At 41.7% G+C, this 23,926-nt stretch overlaps 2 pseudogenes; both read right to left on the reverse strand.

The window, feature by feature from the left end:
* The window catches only part of LOC112445182 (uncharacterized protein CXorf66 homolog), a 56,718-nt pseudogene extending 48,809 nt beyond the window's left edge, over positions 1 to 7,909 (reverse strand).
* Positions 7,910 to 9,419: 1,510 nt separating this feature from the next.
* Positions 9,420 to 12,018, reverse strand: LOC112445183 (uncharacterized protein CXorf66 homolog; annotated as a pseudogene).
* Between the last annotated feature and the right edge of the window lie 11,908 nt (positions 12,019 to 23,926).

Genomic DNA, 23,926 nt, shown 5'->3' on the forward strand with positions numbered 1-23,926 from the left:
CCCGCAATTATGGGGTAGATCTACATGGTTAACAGCAGACTATGGTCATTTAAGTTTAAAAGCTCCTCTACGTTGGGAAGGGTTAAATCATATTAAAAATGATCAACCCGGTTATTATGAAACAAGGCTGGGTGCTTTATGAACTGTGTCTATTATTACCCTTAGAGAGTGTGATTGGTATGGAACTCAGTGGATTTGTGGCACTAGTTCATGGCCTTCACATCTACAAGGATGGATACGAAGGTGTAGCCTGGGATTCCAGGAATTTAAGGTCATACATGTTAACAAGTTAGAGGGTAACCCTAACCAATCTAGCACTGGTATGATGTCAATGGGTCAAAGATCTGTATTCTACTGGTATGACCATTTAGCAGCTTGTGTGTGTGTGTGCCTTCAGTGGGGTTGGAGGATTTAATTGACCATATCTAAAGCCTTAACACACAGGCACATAGCGCAGCTAAGAGGAGCTACCCCACTTCCGAGGTCAGGGGAAGAAGCCAGGAGGACCCCATGTACGAGGGGCGGCAGCCCAGAGGCAGTTTACCACATGTCCAAGGTCAGCGCAGTGGCAGAGAGTGCCAGGCTGTGACGGCACAGGAATGGCTGAGAGGAGCTACCCCACGTCCAAGGTCAGGGGCAGCGGCCGGGAGGAGCAACTCCACGTCCAAGGAGCGTGGCTGTGCAGGCGCAGGAGGGCCTAGAGGAGCTATTCCATGTTCAAGGTCAGGAGCGGCGGCAGGGAGGAGATAACCCTTTTCCGAGGTAAGAGAAACCCAAGTAAGATGGTAGGTGTTGCAAGAGGGCATCAAAGGGCAGACACACTGAAACCCATAATCACAGAAAACTAGCCAATCTAATCACACTAGGACCACAGCCTTGTCTAACTCAATGAAACTAAGTGATGCCTGTGGGGCCACCCAAGATGGGAAGGTCATGGTGGAGAGGTCTGACAGAAAGTGGTCCACTGGAGAAGGGAATGGCAAAGCACTTAGTATTCTTGCTTTGAGAACCCCATGAACAGTATGAAAAGCAAAATGATAGTATACTGAAAGAGGACTCCCTGGGTCAGTAGGTGCCATATGCGCCTGGAGATCAGTGGAAAAATAACTCCAGAAAGAATGAGGGGATGGAGCCAAAGCAAAAGCAATACCCAGTTGTGGATATGACTGGGTGAAGAAGCAAGGTCCGATGCTGTAAAAGAGCAATATTGGCATAGGAACCTGGAATGTCAGGTCCATAATCAAGGCAATTGGAAGTGGTCAAACAAGAGATGGCAAGAGTGAATGTCGACATTCTAGGAATCAGCGAACTGAGATGGACTGGGGATGCGTGAATTGAACTCAGATGACCATTATATTACTACGTGGGGCAGGAATCCCTCAGAAGAAATGGAGTAGTCCATCATGTCAACAAAAGAGTCTGAAATGCAGTAATTTGAAATCTCAAAAACGACAGATGATCTCTCTTCGTTTCCAAGGCAAACCACTCAATATCACAGTAATCCAGGCTATGCCCCAACAGTAATGCTGAAGAAGCTGAAGTTGAATGGTTCTATGAAGACCTACAACACCTTTTAGAACTAACACCCAAAAAAGATGTCTTTTTCATTATAGGGGACTGAATGCAGAAAGTAGGAAGTCAAGAAACACTGGAGTAATAGGCAACTTTGGCTTTGGAATATGCAATGAGGCAGGGCAAAGACTAATAGAGTTTACCAAGAAAATGCACTGGTCATAGCAAACACCCTCTTCCAACAACACAAGAGAAGACTCTACACATGGACATCATGAGATGGTTAACACCGAAATCAAATTGATTATATTCTTTAGCCAACAGATGGAAAAGCTCTATACAGTCAACAAAAACAAGACTGGGAGCTGACTGTGGCTCAGATCATGAACACTTTATTGCAATTCAGACTTAAATTGAAGGAAAGTAGGGAAACCACTAGACCATTGAGGTCAGGTATGACCTAAATCAAATACCTTATGATTATACAGTGGAAGTGAAAAATAGGTTAAGGGGCCTAGATTCTGATAGTTAGAGTGCCTGATGAAATATGGACGGAGTTCATGACATTGTACAGGAGACAGGGATCAAGACCATCCCATGGAACAGTAATGCAAAAACCAAAATGACTGTATGGGAGCCCTACAAATAGCTGTGAAAAGAAGAGAAGTGAAAAGCAAAGGAGAAAAGGAAAGATATAGGCATCAGAATGCAGGAGTTCCAAAGAATAGCAAGGAGAGATAAGAAAAGCCTTCCTCAGTGATCAATGCAAAGAAATAGAGGAAAACATCAGAATGGGAAAGACTAGAGATCTCTTCAAGAAAATTCGAGATACCAAGGGAACATTTCATGCAAGGATGGGCTCGATAAAGCACAAGAAATGGAATGGACCTAACAGAAGCAGAAGAAACATTAAGAAGAGGTGGCAAGAATACACAGAAGAACTGTACAAAAAAGATGTTCAAGACTAAGATAATCACGATGGTGTGATTACTCACCTAGAGCCAGACATCCTAGAATGTGAAGTCAAGCGGGCCTTAGAAGCATCACTACGAACAAAGCTAGTGGAGGTGATGGAATTCCAGTTGAGCTATTCCAAATCCTGAAAGATGATGCTGTGAAAGTGCTGGCACTCAATATGCCAGCAAATTTGGAAAACTCAGCAGTGCCCACATGACTGGAAAAGGTTCAGTTTTCATTCCAATCCCAAAGAAAGGCAATGCCAAAGAATGCTCAAACTACCACACAGTTGCACTCATCTCACACGCTGGTAAAGTAATGCTCAAAATTCTCGAAGCCAGGCTTCAGCAATATGTGAACCGTGACTTCCAGATGTTCAAGCTGGTTTTAAAAAAAGGCAGAGGAACATGAGATCAAATTGTCAACATCCGCTGGATCATGCGAAAAAGCAAGAGAGTTCCAGAAAAAGCATCTATTCTGCTTTATTGGACTATGCCAAAGCCTTTGACTGTGCTGGATCACAATAAACTGGTGGAAAATTCTGAAAGAGATGGGGAATACCAGAACACCTGACCTACCTCTTGAGAAACCTATATGCAGGTCAGGAAGCAACAGTAGAACTGGACATGGAGCACAGGCTGGTTCCGAATAGAAAAAGGAGTACGTCAGGGCTGTATATTGTCACCCTGGCTTATTTCACTTATATGCAGAGTACATCAAGAGCAAATTGTGGCTGGAAGAAGCACAACGCTAGAACAAGATGGCTGGGAGAAATATCAATAACCTCAGATATGCAGATGACACCACCCTTATGGCAGAAAGTGAAGAGGAACTAAACCCTCTTGATGAAAGTGAAAGTGGAGAGTGAAAAAGTGGGCTTAAAGCTCAACATCAGAAAACGAAGATCATGGCATCTTGTCCCATCACTTCATGGGAAATAGATGAAGAAACAGTGGAAACAGTGTCAGACTTTATTTTTTGGGGGCTCCAAAATCACTGTTACATGGTGACTACAGCCATGAAATTAAAAGACGCTTACTCCTTGGAAGCAAAGTTATGACCAACATAGATAACACATTGAAAAGTAGAGACATTACTTTGCCAACAAAGGTCCGTCTAGTCAAGGCTATGGTTTTTCCATTGGTCATGTATGGATGTGAGAGTTGACTGTGAAGAAGCTGAGGCACCGAAGAATTGATGGTTTTGAACTGTAGTGTTGGCTAAGACTCTTGAGAGTCCCTTGGACTGCAAGGAGATCCAACCAGTCCACTCTGAAGGCGATCAGCCCTGGGATTTCTTTGGAAGAAATGATGCTAAAGCTGAAACTCCAGTACTTTGGCCACCTCATGCGAAGAGTTGACTCATTGGAAAAGACTCTGATGCTGGGAGGGACTGGGGGCAGGGGGAGAAGGGGACGACAGAGGATGAGATGGGTGGATGGCATCACTGTCTCGATGGACGTGAGTCTGAGTGAACTCCGGAGTTGGTGATGGACAAGGAGGCCTGGCGTGCTGCGATTCATGAGGTTGCAAAGAGTCAGACATGACTGCCCGACTGAACTGAACTGAACTGAACTGATATAGGTTGCCCTTAAGGAGATATTTGACTGAAGCTCTCAGAAAACTTTCTTCCTACTTCTAGTTCCCTTCCTTTGTTGCTTCTAATTCTTAGGAATTTCACAATGTGGCAGGGACTGGAGGATTTTGAGAGTTGATAAAACTGGAGACTTTTAAATATCCCTCATCTGGTGTAGCACTTCTCTGTTGCCACTTAAAGATCTGCCGACCAGGCACATGCCACAGCGAGCTAGCATCCTCAACCCTGTTAGCCTGGTAAAACATGGTCTTCTAGCGGAGTGAGCATTCCTTCAGCTCTTCATAGCCCTCTCCCCACAGGAGATAGAAGAGAGGATTTCTAAGCATCCTTTCAGCTACATGTTTCTATAATTTCTTTTTAAAAAATTTATGCCTTCATTTTAATTGGAGAATAATTATTTTACAGTATTGTGATGGTTTTTGTCATATTAGCAACATGAATTGGCCATAGGTATACTTGTGTCCCTTCCCTCCTGAATCCCCCTCCCAACTCCACCCCACTCCCATCCCTCCAGGTTGTCACAGAGCACCTGCTTTAGGTGCCCTGGCCCTGCCTCATACCTCAAACTCACACTGGCTATCTATTTTACATATGGAATGTATATGTTTCAATACTGTTCTCTCAAATTATCCCACCCTCTCTTTCTCCCACTGAGTCCAAAAGTCTGTCCTTTACATCTGTGTCTCCTTTGCTGCCCTGCATGTAGGATCATCAGTACCATCTTTCTAGGTTCCACATGTATGTGTTACTATACAGTATTTGTCTTTCTATTTTTGACTTACTTCACTCTGTATAATAACTCAAGTTTCATCCACCTCATTAGAACTAACTCAAATACATTCCTTTTATAGCTGAGTGATATTCCATTGTATATATAATTTCTTAATTTTTTTAATTTTAAAAGTTTAATTTTTAAAAATTTTATTGAAGTAAAGTTGATTTACAATGTTGTGTACTTCCATGCTTATAGAATTTCATGTAGAATACATGTTGGAAGTGTTTGAAATCTGCATTTTTGCACTTTTTTAAGGGATAGGTTTTAGAAAGACTTTATTGAATAAAGTGAGATTCAACCAGTCAAGGAGATCTAATCAGTCAATCCTAAAGGAAATCAGTCCTGAATATTCCCTTGGAAGGATTGATACTGAAGCTGAAGCTCCAATACGTTGGCCACCTGATGCAAAGAACTGACTCATGAAAAGACTCTGATGCTAGGAAAGATTGAAGGCGGGAGGAGAAGGGGACGACAGAGAATGAGATGGTGGGGTGGAATCACCCATTCGATGGACATGAGTTTGAGTAAGCTCCTGGATTTGGTGGTGGACAGGCAAGCCTGGCGTGCTGCAGTCCAAGGGTCACAAAAAGTTGGACAGGTCTGAGCGACTGAACTGAAATGAACTTACTGAATAAAAGGAGCAAAATATAAATAATTTCAGTTCCATTTTATCGTTGTGTTAGTCATTCAGTCGTGTCCGACTCTCTGTGACCCCAGAGCTTCCCTGGTAGCTCAGATGGTAAAGAATCTGCCTGCAGTGCTGGCGACCTGAGTTGGATCCCTGGGTCTGGAAGATCCCCTAGAGAAAGGAAGGACTGCCTACTCCAGGATTCTTGCCTGGAGAATTCCGTCGATAGAGAAGTAAGGTGGGCTATAATCCACGGAGCCAGAAAGAGTTGGACATGGCTGAAGAACTAACGATTTTAGTTCCATAGACAGGAACAAGGTATGAGTTTTGGAGATGAAGGTAAGGAATGTGGATGAAAGGGAAAACCAGCGCTGATGGTCTTAGAGGGAAGGACCACGTTTGAAACTGGCTTCACAGCGACCCCTGGTGGGCCGGGAATGTAAGGAAGCCAAGGACTGACTGACATACAGCCCTGACACTTGCTGAACCGGAAATATAAAATGGGAGCCAGACAGAAGAAAGATATCATGACAGGTAAGATAATGCTACAAGAAGGCTAGCAAATAGAGATTCAGAGTCCTCTTACTTAAACCAGGACATTGCCAAGAAGTGTCAAAAACTATCCTTTGAAGTGAGACGAGTTGTTTTAGGTATTAACTTGTGGAAGCTTTGACTGGTAAAAAAATTATTATTTTTCTTTTTTGCAAAATTTCTTCTCTAACTCAGGGTACATGCTTTTTTATATATTTTATATTGGTTTTATGTGTGAAGCCCCATACTAATGCACCTAGAATTTTTCACGTTGAATGAGCTTCAAATATTCTGTAGACTCCTTCTCTATAATTAAGTGTGGTTTAAAAAGCAACATACATACTCATGCTCATAGCTTGTGTTAAGATGTCATTATCATTGGTTGTCACTGGCAGTTAGTCCTTTTTATTAGATATTAATATTCCCAGCCTTTAAAGTATTACAAGTCTTTAGCTTAAGAATGATAAAGAGAAGAAAGCTTAGGTCATTTGACTTTGCCTACCAAGACTTCGGTTGAATTTAAGCTGAAAAAACTATGCAGTTTTGACATTGGCTATTTCCAGGCTACTGATAGCCCAGATAAACTCCAAAATCATCTTACAATATGAAGCCAGATTACCCAATGAAATTTTAATTTTTAAAAAATTTAGACTGAGATGCTGTCAAACGCTGGTTAACATCATTTGAACAAAGCAACCACTAAAAAAATGAGGCAAATGGAGGAAATTTGCATACAGACTGGATAATTTATATTAAGTAATTATTATTAAGTTTCATATGAGATAATAGTATTGTGTTTCAGTTCAGTTAAGTTCAGTCACTCAGTTGTATCTGACTCTTTGTGATCCCATGGAGTATTGTGTTTATGTATTTTAAAATTTATTATTTTTTTGAGATATAAATGGGAGGGCAATGGATAGTAGTTTAAATGAAACAACATTGGCCATGTAATGATAAGTGTTGAATCTGAGCAATGTTTATATGGTGTTCATTCATACTCCTACTTTTTGTTTGAACTGTTTTCATACTAAACCATAAAAATTTCATCAGAACTTTTGCTTCTATTTGTGAATTTTAAAAAGACCAGGCTATCCCAGAACAATTCTAACCCTTTGCAGTTTATCTTCACAAAAAATGTAATACCAGTAGGAAATCAAGTCTGTAGCTACCACAATGCTTTTCAAATGCATTTTCTACCTCTTAAAACTTTTATATATCATGCCATCTGTGAATTTCATGATGACCTTACAGACCCCACCAGGAGACTACCAGTGGAGGAGGCAGAGGTTATGGGGAAGTCAGATGTGAATGAAGTCAAAACATATTTATATGCTCCTGGTAAGTTAGGAGGATGGTCCAGATTGATTAAAAGTCAAGTAGGACTTTGCTGATACCAGTGGACTGGGTGATCTGAGAATAAACACATACCCCAGAAACTGGAAGTGAGAAGGCAGTACAGCATAATGAAAATTTGAACTTAAGTCAATCATAGATTCATATCTTGATTCAATCAATTGCTAGATGTGATCTTACTATATGATACAGAGCATCAGTTAACTCATATGGTAGTCCATATAATAGGGACTGTTGGGGATTAAATAAAATATGTGAATGTGAGGAAAGTGTTAACACAGCAGGTCTGGTTGTTTGGTCCTTGTATGTCAAGGAACTGGAAATCATGATTTGACTATTGGTCAACCCAGGGGGAATGTTCTAATGTTAATTGGTTGATGATCATGTTTTGTTCACCTGATTGCTTGGCACAAACATCAACATCGATAATGTGCATCTGGTGTCATTGTTGGGATCCTGAGTTTCACTTGCCATGTCTGGTTATGGAGCATGATGTACCTATGGGACCTGTTCTCAATAAAAGCCTCAGATGCTGAGGCTTCCCTGGGCAGAGCCATGTTGCACACATGCCTCTAGTTTGTTGCTAGAGAAGAGAGAATGTCCTAGGTGGCCCCAGAGGGGCAAGTACTCAAAAGCGCATGTCCAAACTCTCTGATTCACCCGAAAAGACGTCTTTTTCTGTTGCTCTTGATTTGTATATTTTTGCTCTAATAAACCTCAGCCATGACTATAATCTGCTTTTGAGTCTTGTGAGTCCCTTTTTCTAAATCAGTAAAATTGAGGGGGAGGGTGGCCTTCAGATATCCTGGACATAAAGGGACTTAGTACAATGTCTGGCAAGTAGTACACATCCAATATATGCTAGCTATGGAATTTAACTGACCCTGCTGAATGTGACAGGGACTGACCTCACTGTACTAGAATATAGGCTGGGACTGCAGGATTTTGTCTGTTTTTCTGAACCATGCTCTTGGAAGTGGGCAGGGATAACCTCTCATCAGTGAGGAAGCTAGAAAATATAACTCCAAGGTTTCCCTGGCCTCCCAGCCCTCTGGATTCTAAGTAAGAAGGTACCCTGTGAAGAAAATGGGTATATATCCGACCTCTATCTGGGCCATTCTGAGAATGCACAACAGGGCAAACTCTCTTTATCAATTTGAAGGGTAACCAAAAGAATCAAAAACCTTGAGAGTGGGGGCTGGAGCCTGGACCCTTACTTTGGTAGCAGTCATCAGAGGCAGTGGTATTAGAAATGAGTATTGGGACTTCCCTGGTGGTTCAGTGGCTAAAACTCCACACTCCCAATGCAGGGGTCTGGGTTCTATCCCTGGTCAGAGAATCACATGCTGCAGCCAAGGGTTTGCATGCCACAACTAAGAACTGGCATGGTCAAATAAATATGTTTTAAAAAAAGGAAATAACTATCAGGAATTTCCCCAACGCAGCCAGAATCAAGCACACAGAGCCATTTCTGCCACACACTGGGCACCAGAGAAAGACAGTCTTAGACTGTGAGGACACTCTGTCAAAATTTAAAAGATAGTTGGGTTGAGACTTCAATTGAGGGCTAATCCAAGGGAAAGAGGAGCCCAGGGTACCCATCTTGTAATACCTTTCTATATTTGTGTGTGTGTGTGTGTGTGTGTGTGTGTGTGTGTGTGTGTGACTGTGGTTCACATTTAACCCTGCACCTGTGTCCAACTTTTATCGGCCCCATCAACTGTAGCCCTTCAGACTCCTCTGTCCATAGAATTTCCCAGGCAAGACTACTGGAGTGGGTTGCTATTTCCTCCTCCAAAGGATCTTCCCAACCCAGGGGATCAAACCCACATCTCTTCCATTGCAGGTGGATTCTTTACCACTGCACCAGCTGGGGAAGCCCATCCAGTGACCAGATCTACGTTGTTGTTGTTCAGCCATCAAGTCGTGTCCAACTCTGTGTGACCCCATGACTTGCAGCAGGCTGGGTTTCCCTGTCCCTCACCATCTCCAGAATTTGCCCAAGTAGATCTAAGATACCTCCCAAAGAGATTTATACCTCTAAAATACAATAATATTACAACAAAATCAGTTGTTATGTCACACATTTATTTACTATTTTTCAAGTAAATTGCCTCGAGATGGATATAAGTCTAATCTCAATAGTGATACCAAGTGGAGTTTTCCTCTACCAGGTTCTTAAATATGGTGAGCATATAATAATTCATAGAAGCTTGCTTCTGCATGGGTGGTCTTTCTTTTGATCCCTTAATTATTTTGGGAGTTTTTAAACATGTCTTCCTTGCATTTTATATTGCACATTATAATCACCTCCCTGTCACTCTCACCATCACTGTTGTATGTTGTGATATCACTGTCACTCATGTTGCCATACAGTGTGTTGTATATGGGTTGTTTCTTTTTATACGACTTGTAAAAGTGCTTCAATTCGCGTGAAAACAGTGTAACTGGAACATGCTTTTTATTGGCGTCTGAAACATGAGTGATGAACGGCTCAGAAACAGCTCTGCAAACAAGGCACTTTTCCTTGTAGCATCGACAAAACTTCACTGGATGAGGCCTAGATAATATTTCTGCCCTACCTGCACTAGCTGGGCATTTTAGTTTTAAGATATCTCTGGCGTTTGGTCAGTTTATCTACACTTGATTGCTCAGGGAAGCTTTGATTCTTTGGATAGGGTAGAGGAGTTTTGGTTGGCTTGACCCGACACTGTAGACTTGGTGGCCAAGTTGACTTGATGGCCTTCTCTGGATAGGATGGACTGACCTGACTGACTAGCTTATGGGCATGAGCCTGCCTGTGTGCCTTTTTTGGACTGCGTGTTCTATGCAACTTTTCCTGGGGGGTGATCCCTAACACTTTTTTGGGAGCTGATGGCTTGGATGGTTTTTTTTGACTCGAGGGCCTGACTAACTTTTCTGCACTTGAAGGAACTTTTCGTGGACTTGAGGGCCCAGATGACTTATCTATTCTGGATACCACGGATTGTCTTTCTGGATCTCCCAGACCAGCAGTCGGTGACTTGGAGTCAGTAAATGATATTTTAGATGACCTGGATGCCTTGATGGTGATATCTTCTTTCTTGTCCCTGAAAATACAGAGGATTTGGAATATGACAATTTAAATCAGAGGAGTAAGATTGCTGTTACCAGAAAATATGGGCTATTGTGTCAATTTAGACTTGTGGTCTTTTTGTGGCTCTAGCAGGAAAATTGAACACAGTAAGAATCGGAGTGTGGTGAAAACTATGACTCAGGTTACAGATTTGAACTCGTGGTTGAATGCTTTTCTTTTTCTTTTTCTTAATTTTGCTGTGTCAACCACAATGTATAACCATATAGTCTATATATGCAATGACACAAACTTGTTTCAAATCTACTGTTGAGAGGGAGAGAGAGAATTTATCTAATCCAGAAATTATAGTTTTCACAAAAAAGCCACAACTTGATATGCAACTGAGGCACAAATGTCACAACCTGTCACATAAAAAAAGTCTTAGACCAAATTCATTGTTTTCCTATCATATTTACACCATCAAGGTTTGTAACCATACATATTAATCCTCACATGCTAACTCTAAACTGAAGGAATAGAACAGTGGTATATTTCAGTCACCAGTCCTTGGATTGGGAAATTTTTAGAGACCCAGTATACCAAGTGCCAGCCTAATCCTCCTATATTAAAGCCAGGGACTAGAATCACTGAACACAGGTTGAAAATTTTTCATGTTATTACATCTCAAAACGATAGATTATCCAAAATGTGTTACTATCTTTGGAATGCAGAGACCCAACTCCTCCCCTGAGAAGATTTTGATTCTGTCTTATTTAGATAGTCATCCCTCTTTTCATAGACTCAACTTACAATGAAATTAGCAGCCTGGGGCTCAAGTGAACCCTGAATAGGAGATAGTTTTGGCTAAAGTTGATAATGTACTTGAGATAATTTAAGAGCTTCATTTAAAGTGAACATATCCAGCCCACAAGATGTTGGTAGCTCTTCTGAAGTCTAAAAGTTAATGGTAAGTAACAAAACAACAGTGAACCCGCTTACGTGTGAGTGCGCATGCGTGTGCAGGTACAGTTCTTCATCGCGCGTGCACACCCACCTCCTCACCTCACCCCTACACCCCGCCACTTTGTATTTTTAGTTCAAAGGTGTAAGACTTAATGTGGCTGCTTTGGGGACTTCCCCGCTCTCACAGTTATAGAGTATAGTGAAGAACACGTGCCTCCCCCAACCTTGTACTTTTATTCAAAGGTGTAAGACTTACTTGGCTGCTTTATGGGCTTCCTCGCTATCACAGCTATAGTGAAGCAAGCAGGTACACGTGACCATATAGCCAGTGATAAGGGTACCAATTACAATAATGAGTAGACGTCGCCATAATTCCTGCAGTTTGGTCTGCTTGAATTCAGCACGTGTAGTTACTATGAAAGAACATGTATCATCAGAACATGTGCTTGGGAACCAAGTTTGCTTCCATTTTGATGGGGGTTTGTTACTGTAGATCCCAAGTCAAATCTCATCATCAATTATTTCTTTAAGCATGATAACCACTGTCATTTTCCTCCCTCTATCACCTCCCCAGCCAGTCACAGTCTACAAGCCAAATCTGGGAGCTGTCTTTGGCTAATCAGTATAATTACCTAGGTTACCCCACATCGTGGCTTGTTCAACCCATTACCTAGGTATTTGAATGTGTGAATGCACTGGAGTGTTGATGTTTGTGTGAACGTGTATGGTGGGAAAAGGGATGGGACAAGAAAACACAGTTCTTGAAACCTACTATGTGTTAGGTACCATGCTAGACTCATTCACATAGAATTTTCTGATGTGGCTTGGTGGGGGAGGTGCAGGGGTTGGTGGATTGGGTGGGAAGGGGAATGAAAGGGGACAGTAAGGCTGTACTCTTCATGTTTCTATGTTTGGAATGTTTACACAGAAGTAAAACTTTCAGGTGTTGTCCTAGAAATTCTCGAAGACCTTCTCATAGTAAGTAGAATAAACAGCAGATTTCTTACACACAGCTAGCTTGTCTAATTAAGTACTGGAATACATTTAACATAATAGATCATAATTTCTAGGTTTTAAGGTTAGGGGACATACTGCAGTAGCAGATCCATTGCTTTCATTTCTATCTAAACAACTACTTGTCCAAATTGATAAAGGAGGACATAAATGAAGAGATTCATGTCCAGGACCTTGTTGTCCTGTTTCCTCTCCCAAGGAAACTGCTGAATTTAACATGACTCAGCTTGTTTTAGGGGCCTATGACTTCATAATCATTCTATGTCATATCCTGACAGCATAATTCTCACCATGGTGACACATGAGCTCCTGGCTACAAATACTATGAAAAGACTTTTAATCCTTTATTTCTCCATGACATCAAATATTCTATCAGATTTGAACCAAAAAGTTTGAGGCATTATTAAGCACAGAAGGCAGAGAAAATGAGTTAGCTCTAGATACTGAAGAACTATTTTTCTTTGTTAAATGTTAAGGAGGGCACCTTACAGCCCTATAGTAGTTCTTAATGTGTTTTAGAGGTTAAATCATCCTGGGGTATAAGTTTGTAGGAATTTGTCTTACTAAAATTAAGATTTTTAATGTCCCTCAAGCTTTTTTATTGAGCTGCTTTAATGGATACCACTAAAGACTTTCTAACTAGTGAGTGACATGATGAGCTCTCTATTTTAGACCCAACCCCAGCCCCCCCTCCCCTACCAGCTCTTATATCGGAACTAGATTGCTGGGGTTAAAGTAATTTTGACAATTAGAAGGCTGTTATGTAGGTCCACCTGATAGAGGATGGTGGCTGAAGCAGAGTGGTAAAGATGGAGAGTAATCAATGTATTGGAGGAGTCTTTTGATGTGGGTAGGGATTTCAGGAAGGGCAGGCCATAGGGCATGAGGGAGAGAGAGGTAGCAAGGACGATTCATTGCTTCAACAAAAGCATGCTGGAGATCTATGTGACAGGAAGCTTTGTGTTAAGCATGAGCATTCAGACAGTCACAGTCCCTGCCTTTAAGAGTTGGAAATCTAAAGGGAGAGACAGACACGTAAATAACCAATCACTAGGTTATGTAATGGGGCTTCCCTGGTCGCTCAGCTGGTGAAGAATCTGCCTATAATGCAGGAGAACCAGGTTTGATTCCTGGTCAGGAAGATCCCCTGGAGAAGGGATAGGCTACCCATTCCAGTATTCTTGGGCTTCCCAGGAGGCTCAGACACTAAAGAATCCACCTGTAATGTGGGAGACCTGGGTTCAATCCCTGGGTTGGGAAGATCCCCTGGAGGAGGACATGGAAACCCATGCCAGTATTCTTGCCTGGAGAATCCTCATGGACAGAGGAGCCTGGCGGGCTGCAGTCCGTGGAGTTGCAGAGTCAGACATGACTGAGCAACTAAGCAGCAGCACAGCAGAGCACAGCACAGCATGGTGTATATAATGGGATTTCCAGGCGTCGCTAGTGGTGAAGAACCCGCCTGCCAATGTAAGAGATGTGGATTCAATCCCTAGGGTTGGGAAGATCCCCTGGAGGAGGGGGGCATGGTAACCCACCCCAGTATTCCTGTCTGGAGAATCCCATGGACAGAGAAGTCTGGCAGGCTGCAGTCCACAGGGTCACACAGCGTTGGACATGACTGAAGTGACTTAGCATGCATGCACACAGGGTGTGTAATGTCATATGCAGGCTGTGATGTCACAGGATACAGTGCCACAAGATCATGCAAAAGGACTATCTCTTCAAAGTGGGGAGTCCTGGAGGAGATGACCCTTGATCTGAGGTGGGTTTTTGTGTGTGTGTTTTATTTATTTATTTATTTTAAAATTATTTATTTTAATTGAAGGATAGTTACTTTACAATATTGTGGTGGGTTTTGCCATACATCAGCATGAATCAGCCATGGGTGTACATGTGACCCCACATCCTGAACCCCCCTCCCCACTCCCTTCCCACTCCATCCCTCTCGGTTTTCCAGAGCACTGGTTTTGAGTGCCATGCTTGATGCATTGGACTTGCCACTGGTCATCTATTTTACATATGGTAATATAACATGTTTCTTCTTTTAAAATGTATAAATTTATTATTTTAATTGGAGGCTAATTACTTTACAATATGTATTGGTTTTGCCATACATTGACATGAATCCACATGGGGGTACACGTGTTCCCCATCCCTGGACCCCCCTCCCACCTCCCTCCCCATCCTATCCTTCTGGGTCATCCCAGTGCACCAGCCCCAAGCACCCTGTATCATGCATCAAACCTGGACTGGTGATTCATTTCACATATGATAATATACATGTTTCAATGCCATTTTCACAAATCATCCCACCCTTGCCCTCTGCCACAGAGTCCAAAAGACTGTTCTGTGCCTCTGTGTCTCTTTTGCTGTCTCACATACAGGGTCATCATTACCATCTTTCTAAATTCCAGGTGGCTGCAACGTGCGCGCTAAAATGCAGCCGAGAGGAGTTACCCAACGTCCGAGGTCAGGGGCAGAAGCCAAGAGGATCCCATGCCCAAAGGGCGGTGGCCAAGAGGAGTTACCCCACTTCCGAGTCAGGGGGGGGCGGCCGGGAGGAGATACCCCATGCCCTTAGCCCAAGGCCAAGGGTGGCGGGCGGGCTGGAGGAGCTACCCCACGCCCCCATGCCCGAAGCCAGGGGCGGTGGCCGGGAGGACCAACCCCAGGCCATGGCTGCCAGGCACAGGAGGGCCTAGAGGAGCTATCCCATGGTGAAAGGTCAGGAAGGGTGGCAGTGAGGAGATACCCCTCGTCCAAGGTAAGGAGCATTGGCTGCACTTTGCTGGAGCAGCCATGAAGAGATACCCCACGCCCAAGGTAAGAGAAACCCAAGTAATACAGTAGGGGTTGCAAGAGGGCATCAGAGGGCAGACACACTGAAACCATACTGACAGAAAACTAGTCAATCTAATCACACTAGGACCACAGCCTTGTCTAACTCAATGAAACTAAGCCATGCCCGTAGGGCAACCCAAGATGGGCGGGTCATGGTGGAGAGATCTGACAGACTGTGGTCCACTGTAGAAGGGAATGGCAAACACTTCAGTATTCTTGCCTTGAGAATCCCCATGAACAGTACGAAAAGGTAAAATGATAGGATACTGAAAGAGAAACTCCCAGGTCAGTAGGTGCCCAATATGCTACTGGAGATCAGTGGAGAAATAACTCCAGAAAGAATGAAGGGATGGAGCCAGGGCAAAAAGAATACCCAGCTGTGAATGTGACTGGTGATAGAAGCAATGTCTGATTCTGTAAAGAGCAATATTGCATAGGAACCTGGAATGTCAGGTCCATGAATCAAGGCAATTGGAAGTGGTCAAACAAGAAATGACAAGAGTGAATGTCCGACATTCTAGGAATCAGCGAACTGAAATGGACTGGAATGGGTGAATTTAACTCAGATGACCATTATATCCAGTATTGCGGGCAGGAATCCCTGAGAAGAAATGGAGTAGCCATCATGGTCAACAAAGGAGTCCAAAATGCAGTACTTGGACGCAATCTCAAAAACGACAAAATGATCTCTGTTCATTTCCAAGGCAAACCATTCAATATCACAGTAATCCAAGTCTATGCCCCAACCAGTAATGCTGAAGAAGCTGAAGTTGAATGGTTCTATGAAGACCTACAACAGCTTTTAGAACTAACCCCCCAAAAAGATGTCCTTTTCGTTATAGGGGACTGGAATGCAAAAGTAGGATGTCAAGAAACACCTGAAGTAACAGAGGCAAATTTAGCCTTGGAATACGGAATGAAGCAGGACAAAGACTATAGAGTTTTGCCAAGAAAATGCACTGGTCATAGCAAACACCCTCTTCCAACAACACAAGAGAAGACTCTACACATGGACATCACCAGATGGTCAACACTGAAATCAGATTGATTATATTCTTTGCAGCCAAAGATGGAGAAGCTCTATACAGTCAGCAAAAGCAAGACTGGGAGCTGACTGTGGCTCAGACCATGAACTACTTATTGCCAAATTCAGACTTAAATTGAAGAAAGTAGGGAAAACCACTAGACCATTCAGGTATGACCTAAATCAAATCCCTTATGATTATACAGTGGAAGTGAGAAATAGATTTAAGGGACTAGATCTGATAGATAAGAGTGCCTGATGAGCTATGGAATGGGGTTCGTGACATTGTACAGGAGACAGGGATCAAGACCATCCCCATGGAGAAGAAATGCAATAAAGCAAAATGGCTGTCTGGGGAGGCCTTACAAATAGCTGTGAAAAGAAGAGAAGTGAAAAGCAAAGGAGAAAAGGAAAGATATAAACATCTGAATGCAGAGTTCCAAAGAATAGCAAGAAGAGATAAGAAAGCCTTCTTCAGTGATCAATGCAAAGAAATAGAGGAAAACAACAACAGAATGGGAAAGACTAGAGATCTCTTCAAGAAAATCAGAGACAGCAAAGGAACATTTGATGCACGGATGGGCTCGATAAAGGACAGAAATGGTATGGACCTAACAGAAGCAGAAGATATTAAGAAGAGATGGCAAGAAAACACAGAAGAGCTGTACAAAAAGATCTTCACGACCCAGATAATCACGATGGTGTGATCACTGACCTAGAGCCAGACATCCTGGAATGCGAAGTCAAGCAGGCCTTACAAAGCATCACTATGAACAAAGCTAGTGGAGGTGATGAAATTCCAGTTGAGCTCTTCCAAATCCTGAAAGATGATGCTGTGAAAGTGCTGCACTCAATTTTCCAGCAAATATGGAAAACTCAGCAGTGGCCACAGGACTGGAAAAGGTCAATTTTCATTCCACTCTCAAAGAAAGGAAATGCCAAAAAATGCTCTAACTACCGCACAATTGCACTCATCTCACATGCTAGTAAAATAATGCTTAAAATTCTCCAAGCCAGGCTTCAGCAATATGTGAACCGTGAACTTCCTGATGGCATCCGGTCCCATCACTTTATGGGAAATAGGTGGGGAAACAGTGGAAACAGTGCCATACTTTATTTTTCTGGGCTCCAAATTCACTGCAGATGGTGACTGCAGCCATGAAATTAAAGGATGCTTGCTCCTTGGAAGGAAATTTATGACAAACCTAGATAGCATATTCCAAAGCAGAGACATTACTTTGCCAACAAAGGACCATCTAGTCAAGGTTATGGTTTTTCCTGTGGTCATGTATGGATGTGAGAGTTGGACTGTGAAGAAGGCTGAGCGCCGAAGAATTGATGCCATTGAACTGTGGTGTTGGAGAAGACTCTTGAGAGTCCCTTGGACTGCAAGGAGATCCAACCAGTCCATTCTGAAGGAGATCAGCCCTGGGATTTCTTTGGAAGGAATGATGCTAAAGCTGAAACTCCAGTACTTTGGCCACCTCATGTGAAGAGCTGACTCATTGGAAAAGACTCTGATGCTGGGAGGGATTGGGGCAAGAGGAAAAGGGGACAACAGAGGATGAGATGGCTGGATGGCATCACTGACTCGATGGATGTGAGTCTGAGTGAACTCCGGGAGTTGGTGATGGACAGGGAGGCCTGGCGTGCTGGGATTCATGGGGTTGCAAAGATTCGGACATGACTGAGTGACTGATCTGATCTGGTCTGATTGGTGTTTTTCTTTCTGGCTTACTTCACTCTGTATAATAGGCTCCAGTTTCATCCACCTCATTAGAACTGATTCAAATGCATTCTTTTTAACAGCTGAGTAATACTCCATTGTGTATATGTACCACAGCTTTCTTATCCATTCCTCTGCTGATGGACATCTAGGTTGCTTCCATGTTCTGGCTATTATAAACAGTGCTGCAACAAACATTGGGGTACATGTGTCTCTTTCAATTCTGGTTTCCTTCGTGTGTATGCCCAGCAGTGGGATTGCTGGGTCATATGGTAGTTCTATTTCCAGTTTTTTAAGGAATCTCCACACTGTTCTCCATAGTGGCTGTACTAGTTTGTATTCCCACCAACAGTGTAAGAGGGTTCCCTTTTCTCCACACCCTCTCCAGCATTTATTGGTTTTAGACTTTTGGGTAGCAGCCATTCTGACTGGCATGAACTGGTATCTCATAGTAATTTTGATTTGCATTTCTCTGATAATGAGTGATGTTGAGCATCTTTTCATGTATTTGTTAGCCATCTGTATGTCTTCTTTGGAGAAATGTCTGTTTAGTTCTTTGGCCCATTTTTTGATTGGGTCGTTTATGTTTATGGAATTGAGCTGCAGGAGTTGCTTGTATATTTTTGAGATTAGTTGTTTGTCAGTTGCTTCATTTGCTATTATTTTTTCCCATTTTGAAAGCTGTCTTTTCACCTTGCTTACAGTTTCTTTTGTTGTGCAGAAGCTTTTAATATTAATTAGGTCCCATTTCTTTATTTTTGCTTTTGTTTCCAATATTCTGGGAGGTGGGTCCTAGAGGATCCTGCTGTGATTTATGTCAGAGAGTGTTTTGCCTATGTTTTCCTCTGCTACTGCTACTGCTGCTAAGTCGCTTCAGTCGTGTCTGACTCTGTGAGACCCCATAGACGGAAGCCCAGCAGGCTCCCCCATCTCTGGGATTCTCCAGGTAAGAACACTGGAGTGAGTTGCCATTTCCTTCTCCAATGCGTGAAAGTGAAAAGTGAAAGGAAGTCTCTCAGTCGTATCCGACTCCTAGCGACCCCACGGACTGCAGCCTACCAGGCTCCTCTGTCCATGGGATTTTCCAGGCAAGAGTACTGGAGTGGGGTGCCATTGCCTTCTCTAATGTTTTCCTCTAGGAGTTTTATAATTTCTGGTCTTATGTTTAGATCTTTAATCCATTTTGACTTTATTCTTGCATGTGGTGTTAGAAAGTGTTCTAGTTTCACTCTTTTTCAAGTTGTTGACCAGTTTTCCCAGCACCACTTGTTAGAGAGATTGTGTTTTCTCCATTGTATATTCATGCCTCCTTTGTCAAAGATAAGGTGCCCACAGATGTGTGGATTTAACTCTGGGCTTTCTATTTTGTTCCATTGATCTATATTTCTGTCTTTGTGCCAGTGCCATACTGTGTTGATGACTGTGGCTTTGTAGTAGAGCCTGAAGTCAGGCAGGTTGATTCCTCCAGTTCCATTCTTCTTTCTCAAAATTGCTTTGGCTATTCGAGGTTTCTGTGTTTCCATACCAATTGTGAAAGTATTTGTCCTAGCTCTGTGAAAAATACCATTGGTAGCTAGATGGGGTTTGCATTGAATCTATAGACTACTTTGGGTAGTATACTCATTTTCACAATATTGATTCTTCCGATCCATGAACATGGTATATTTCTCCATCTATTTGTGTCGTCTTTGATTTCTTTCACCAGTGTTTTATCATTTTCTATATATAGGTCTTTTGTTTCTTTAGGTAGATATATTCCTAAGTATTTTATTCTTTTCGTTGCAATGGTGAATGGAATTGTTTGCTTAATTTCTCTTTCTGTTTTCTCATTATTAGTGTATAGGAATGCAAGGGATTTCTGTGTGTTGATTTTATATCCTGCAACTTTACTGTATTCATTGATTAGCTTTAGTAATTTTCTGGTGTAGTCTTTCAGGTTTTCTATGTAGAGGATCATGTCATCTGCAAACAGTGAGAGTTTTACTTCTTCTTTTGCAATCTGGATTCCTTTTATTTCTTTTTCTGCTTTGATTGCCGTGGCCAAAACTTCCAAAACTATGTTGAATAGTAGTAGTGAGAGTGGGCACCTTTGTCTTGTTCCTGACTTTAGGGGAAATGCTTTCAGTTTTTCACCATTGAGGATAATGTTTGCTGTGGTTTTGTCATATATAGCTTTTATTATGTTGAGGTATGTTCCTTCTATTCCTGCTTTCTGGAGGGTTTTTTTTTTTTTTTTTTTTTTGTCATAAATGGATGTTGAATTTTGTCAACGGCTTTCTTTGCATCTGTTGAGATAATCATATGGTTTTTATCTGTCAGTTTGTTAATGTGTATTACATTGATTGATTTTTGAATATTGAACAATCCTTGCATCCCTGGGATAAAGCCCACTTGGTCATGATGTATGATCTTTTTAATATGTTATTAGATTCTGTTTGATGGAATTTTGTTAAAGATTTTTGCATCTATGTTCACCAGTGATATTGGCCTGTAGTTTTCTTTTTGTGTGTGTGGCATCTTTGTCAGGTTTTGCTGTTAGGATGATGGTGGCCTCATAGAATGAGTTTGGAAGTTTACCTTCCTCTGCAATTTTCTGGAAGAGTTTAAGTAGGATAAGTGTTAGCTCCTTCTAAAGTTTTGGTCAAATTAAGCTGTGAAGCCGTCTGGACCTGGGCTTTTGTTTGCTGGAAGATTTCTGATTACAGTTTCAATTTCCATGCTTCTGATGGGTCTGTTAAGATTGTTCTATTTCTTCCTGGTTCAGTTTTGGGAAGTTGTACTTTTCTAAGAATTTGTCCATTTCTTCCAAGTTGTCCATTTTATTGGCATATAGTTGCTCATAATAGTTTCTTATGATCCTTTGTATTTGTGTGTTGTCTGTTGTGATCTCTCCATTTTCATGTCTAATTTTGTTAATTAGGTTTTTCTCCCTTTGTTTCTTGATGAGTCTTGCTAATGGTTTGTCAATTTTATTTATCTTCTCAAAGAACCAGCTTTGGCTTTGTTGATTTTTGCTATGGTCTCTTTTGTTTCTTTTGCAATTATTTCTGCCCCAATTTTTAAGATTTCTTTCCTTCTACTAACCCTGGGGTTCTTCATTTCTTCCTTTTCTAGTTGCTTTAGGTGTAGAGTTAGGTTATTTATGTGACTTTTTTCTTGTTTCTTGAGGTAAGCCTGTATTGCTATGAACCTTCCCCTTAGCACTGATTTTACAGTGTCCCATAGGTTTGGGGTTGTTGTGTTTTCATTTTCATTCGTTTCTATGCATATTTTGATTTCTTTTTTGATTTCTTCTGTGATTTGTTGGTTATTCAGCCGCGTGTATTTTCAGCCTCCATATGTTGGAATTTTTAATAGTTTTTCTCCTGTAATTGACATCTAATCTTACTGCATTGTGGTCACAAAAGATGCTTGGAATGATTTCAGTTTTTTTGAATATGCCAAGGCCAGATTTATGGCCCAGGATGTGATCTATCCTTAAGAAGGTTCCGTGTGCACTTGAGAAAAAGGTGAAATTCATTGTTTTGGGGTGAAATGTCCTATAGATATCAATTAGGTCTAACTGGTCAATTGTATCATTTAAAGTTTGTGTTTCTTTGTTAATTTTCTGTTTAGTTGAACTATCCATAGGTGTGATTGGGCTATTAAAGTCTCCCCCTATTATTGTGTCATTGTTAATTTCCCCTTTCATACTTATTAGCATTTGTCTTACATATTGCGGTGCTTCTATGTTGGGTGCATATATATTTATAATTGTTATATCTTCTTCCTGGATTGATCCTTTAATTATTATGTAGTGTCCTTCTTTGTCTCTTTGCACAGCATCTGTTTTAAAGTCTATTTTATCTGAAATGAATATTGCTACTCCTGCTTTCTTTTGGTCTCCATTTGCATGGAATATCTTTTTCTAGCCCTTCACTTTCAGTCTGTATGGGTCCCTTGTTTCGAGGTGGGTCTCTTGTAGACAACATATATAAGGGTCTTGTTTTTGTATCCATTCAGCTAGTCTTTGTCTTTTGGTTGGGGCATTCAACCCACCTACATTTAAGGTAATTACTGATAAGTATGATCCCGTTGCCATGGGTTTGAGTTTATACACCCTTTCTGTGTTTCCTGTCAAGAGAAGATCCTTTAGCATTTGTTGAAGGGCTGGTTTGGTGGTGCTGAATTCTCTCAGCTTTTGCTTGTCTGTAAAGCTTTTGATTTCTCCTTCATATTTGAATGAGATCCTTGCTGGTTTCAGTAATCTGAGCTGTAGGTTATTTTCTTTCTTCACTTTAAGTATGTCCTACCATTCCCTTCTGGCCTGAAGAGTTACTATTGAAAGATCAGCTGGTATCCTTATGGGAATCCCCTTGTGTGTTATTTGTTGTTTTTCCCTTGCTGCTTTTAATATTTGTTCTTTGTGTTTGATCATTGTTAATTTGATTAATATGTGTCTTGGAGTGTCTTGCCTTGGGGTTATCCTGTTTGGAACTCTCTGGGTTTCTTGGACTTGGGTGACTATTTCCTTCCCCATTTTAGGGAAGTTTTCAACAATTATCTCCTCAAGTATTTTCTCATGGTCTTTCTTTTTGTCTTCTTCTTCTGGGACTCCTATGATTTGAATATTGGGGCATTTAACATTGTCCCAGAGGTCTCTGAGGTAGTCCTCATTTCTTTTAATTCTTTTTTCTCTGTTTCATTTATTTCTACCATTCTATCTTCTACCTCACTAATCCTACCTTCGGCCTCCATTATTCTACTGTTTGATCCCTCCAGAATGTTTTTGATCTGATTTATTGCATTATTCATTATATATTGACTCTTTTTTATTTCTTCTAGGTCCTTGTTAAACCTTTTTTGCATCTTCTCGATCTTTGTCTCCAGGTTATTTATCTGTAAATCCATTTTGTTTTCAAGATTTTGGATCATTTTCACTATCATTATTCTGAATTCTTTATCAGGTAGATTCCCTATCTCTTCCTCTTTTGTTTGGTTTGATGGGAATTTATCTTGTTCCTTTACCTGCTGGGTATTTCTCTGCCTTTTCATCTTGCTTATATTGCCTGGTTTGGGGTGGCCTTTCTGTATTCTGGCGGTTTGTGTTTCATCTTTATTGTGGAGGTTCTTCCCTGTGGATGGGGTTGGATGGTTGGCTTGTCAAGGTTTCCTGGTTAGGGAAACTTGTGTCAGTGTTCTGGTGGATGGAGCTGGATTTCTTCTCTGTGGAATGCAAGAGTGTACGGTAATGAGTTTTGAGATGTCAGTGGGTTTGGTTTGACTTTGGGCAGCCTGTATATTGAAGCTCAAAGCTGTGTTCCTGTTTTGCTAGAGAATTTGCATGGTATGTGTTGCTTTGGAACTTGTTGGCCCTTGGGTAGTGCTTGGTTTCAGTGTAGGTATGGAGGCATTTGATGAGCACCTATTGATTAAAGTTTCCTGGAGTCAGGAGTTCTATGGTGTTCTCAGGATTTGGACTTAAGCCTTCTGCCTCTGGTTTTCAGTCTTATTCTTACAGTAGCCTCAAGACTTCTCCATCTATACAGTGCAGATGGGAAGAGAGCTAGATTTATGATGAAAACTTTTCCACAGTGAGGGACACCTGGAGAGGTACACAGAGTTACATGGAGAAAAGAAGAGGGAGGAGGGAGATAGAGGTGACCAGGAGGAGAAGAGGGAGAATCAAAAGGGGAGAGAGAAAGCTAGCCAGTAATCAGTTCCCTATGTGCTTTCCTCAGTCTGGATCCCTCAGAGATGTTCATGGAATTACACAAAGAAGAGAAGCGGGAGGAAGGAGACAGAGGTGGCCCAGGGGATATAAGGGGGAATCAAAAAGGAGAGAGACAGATCTAGCCAGAAATAAGTTCCCTAAGTGTTCTCCACATCCCAGAACACACAATGAGATTGACAGAGTTGGGCAGAGAAGAGAAGGGGGAGGGAGGAGATAGAGATGACCTGGTGGAGAA

Source organism: Bos taurus, chromosome X, assembly GCF_002263795.3.
Source record: "Bos taurus isolate L1 Dominette 01449 registration number 42190680 breed Hereford chromosome X, ARS-UCD2.0, whole genome shotgun sequence".
Taxonomy (NCBI): Eukaryota; Metazoa; Chordata; class Mammalia; order Artiodactyla; family Bovidae; genus Bos; species Bos taurus.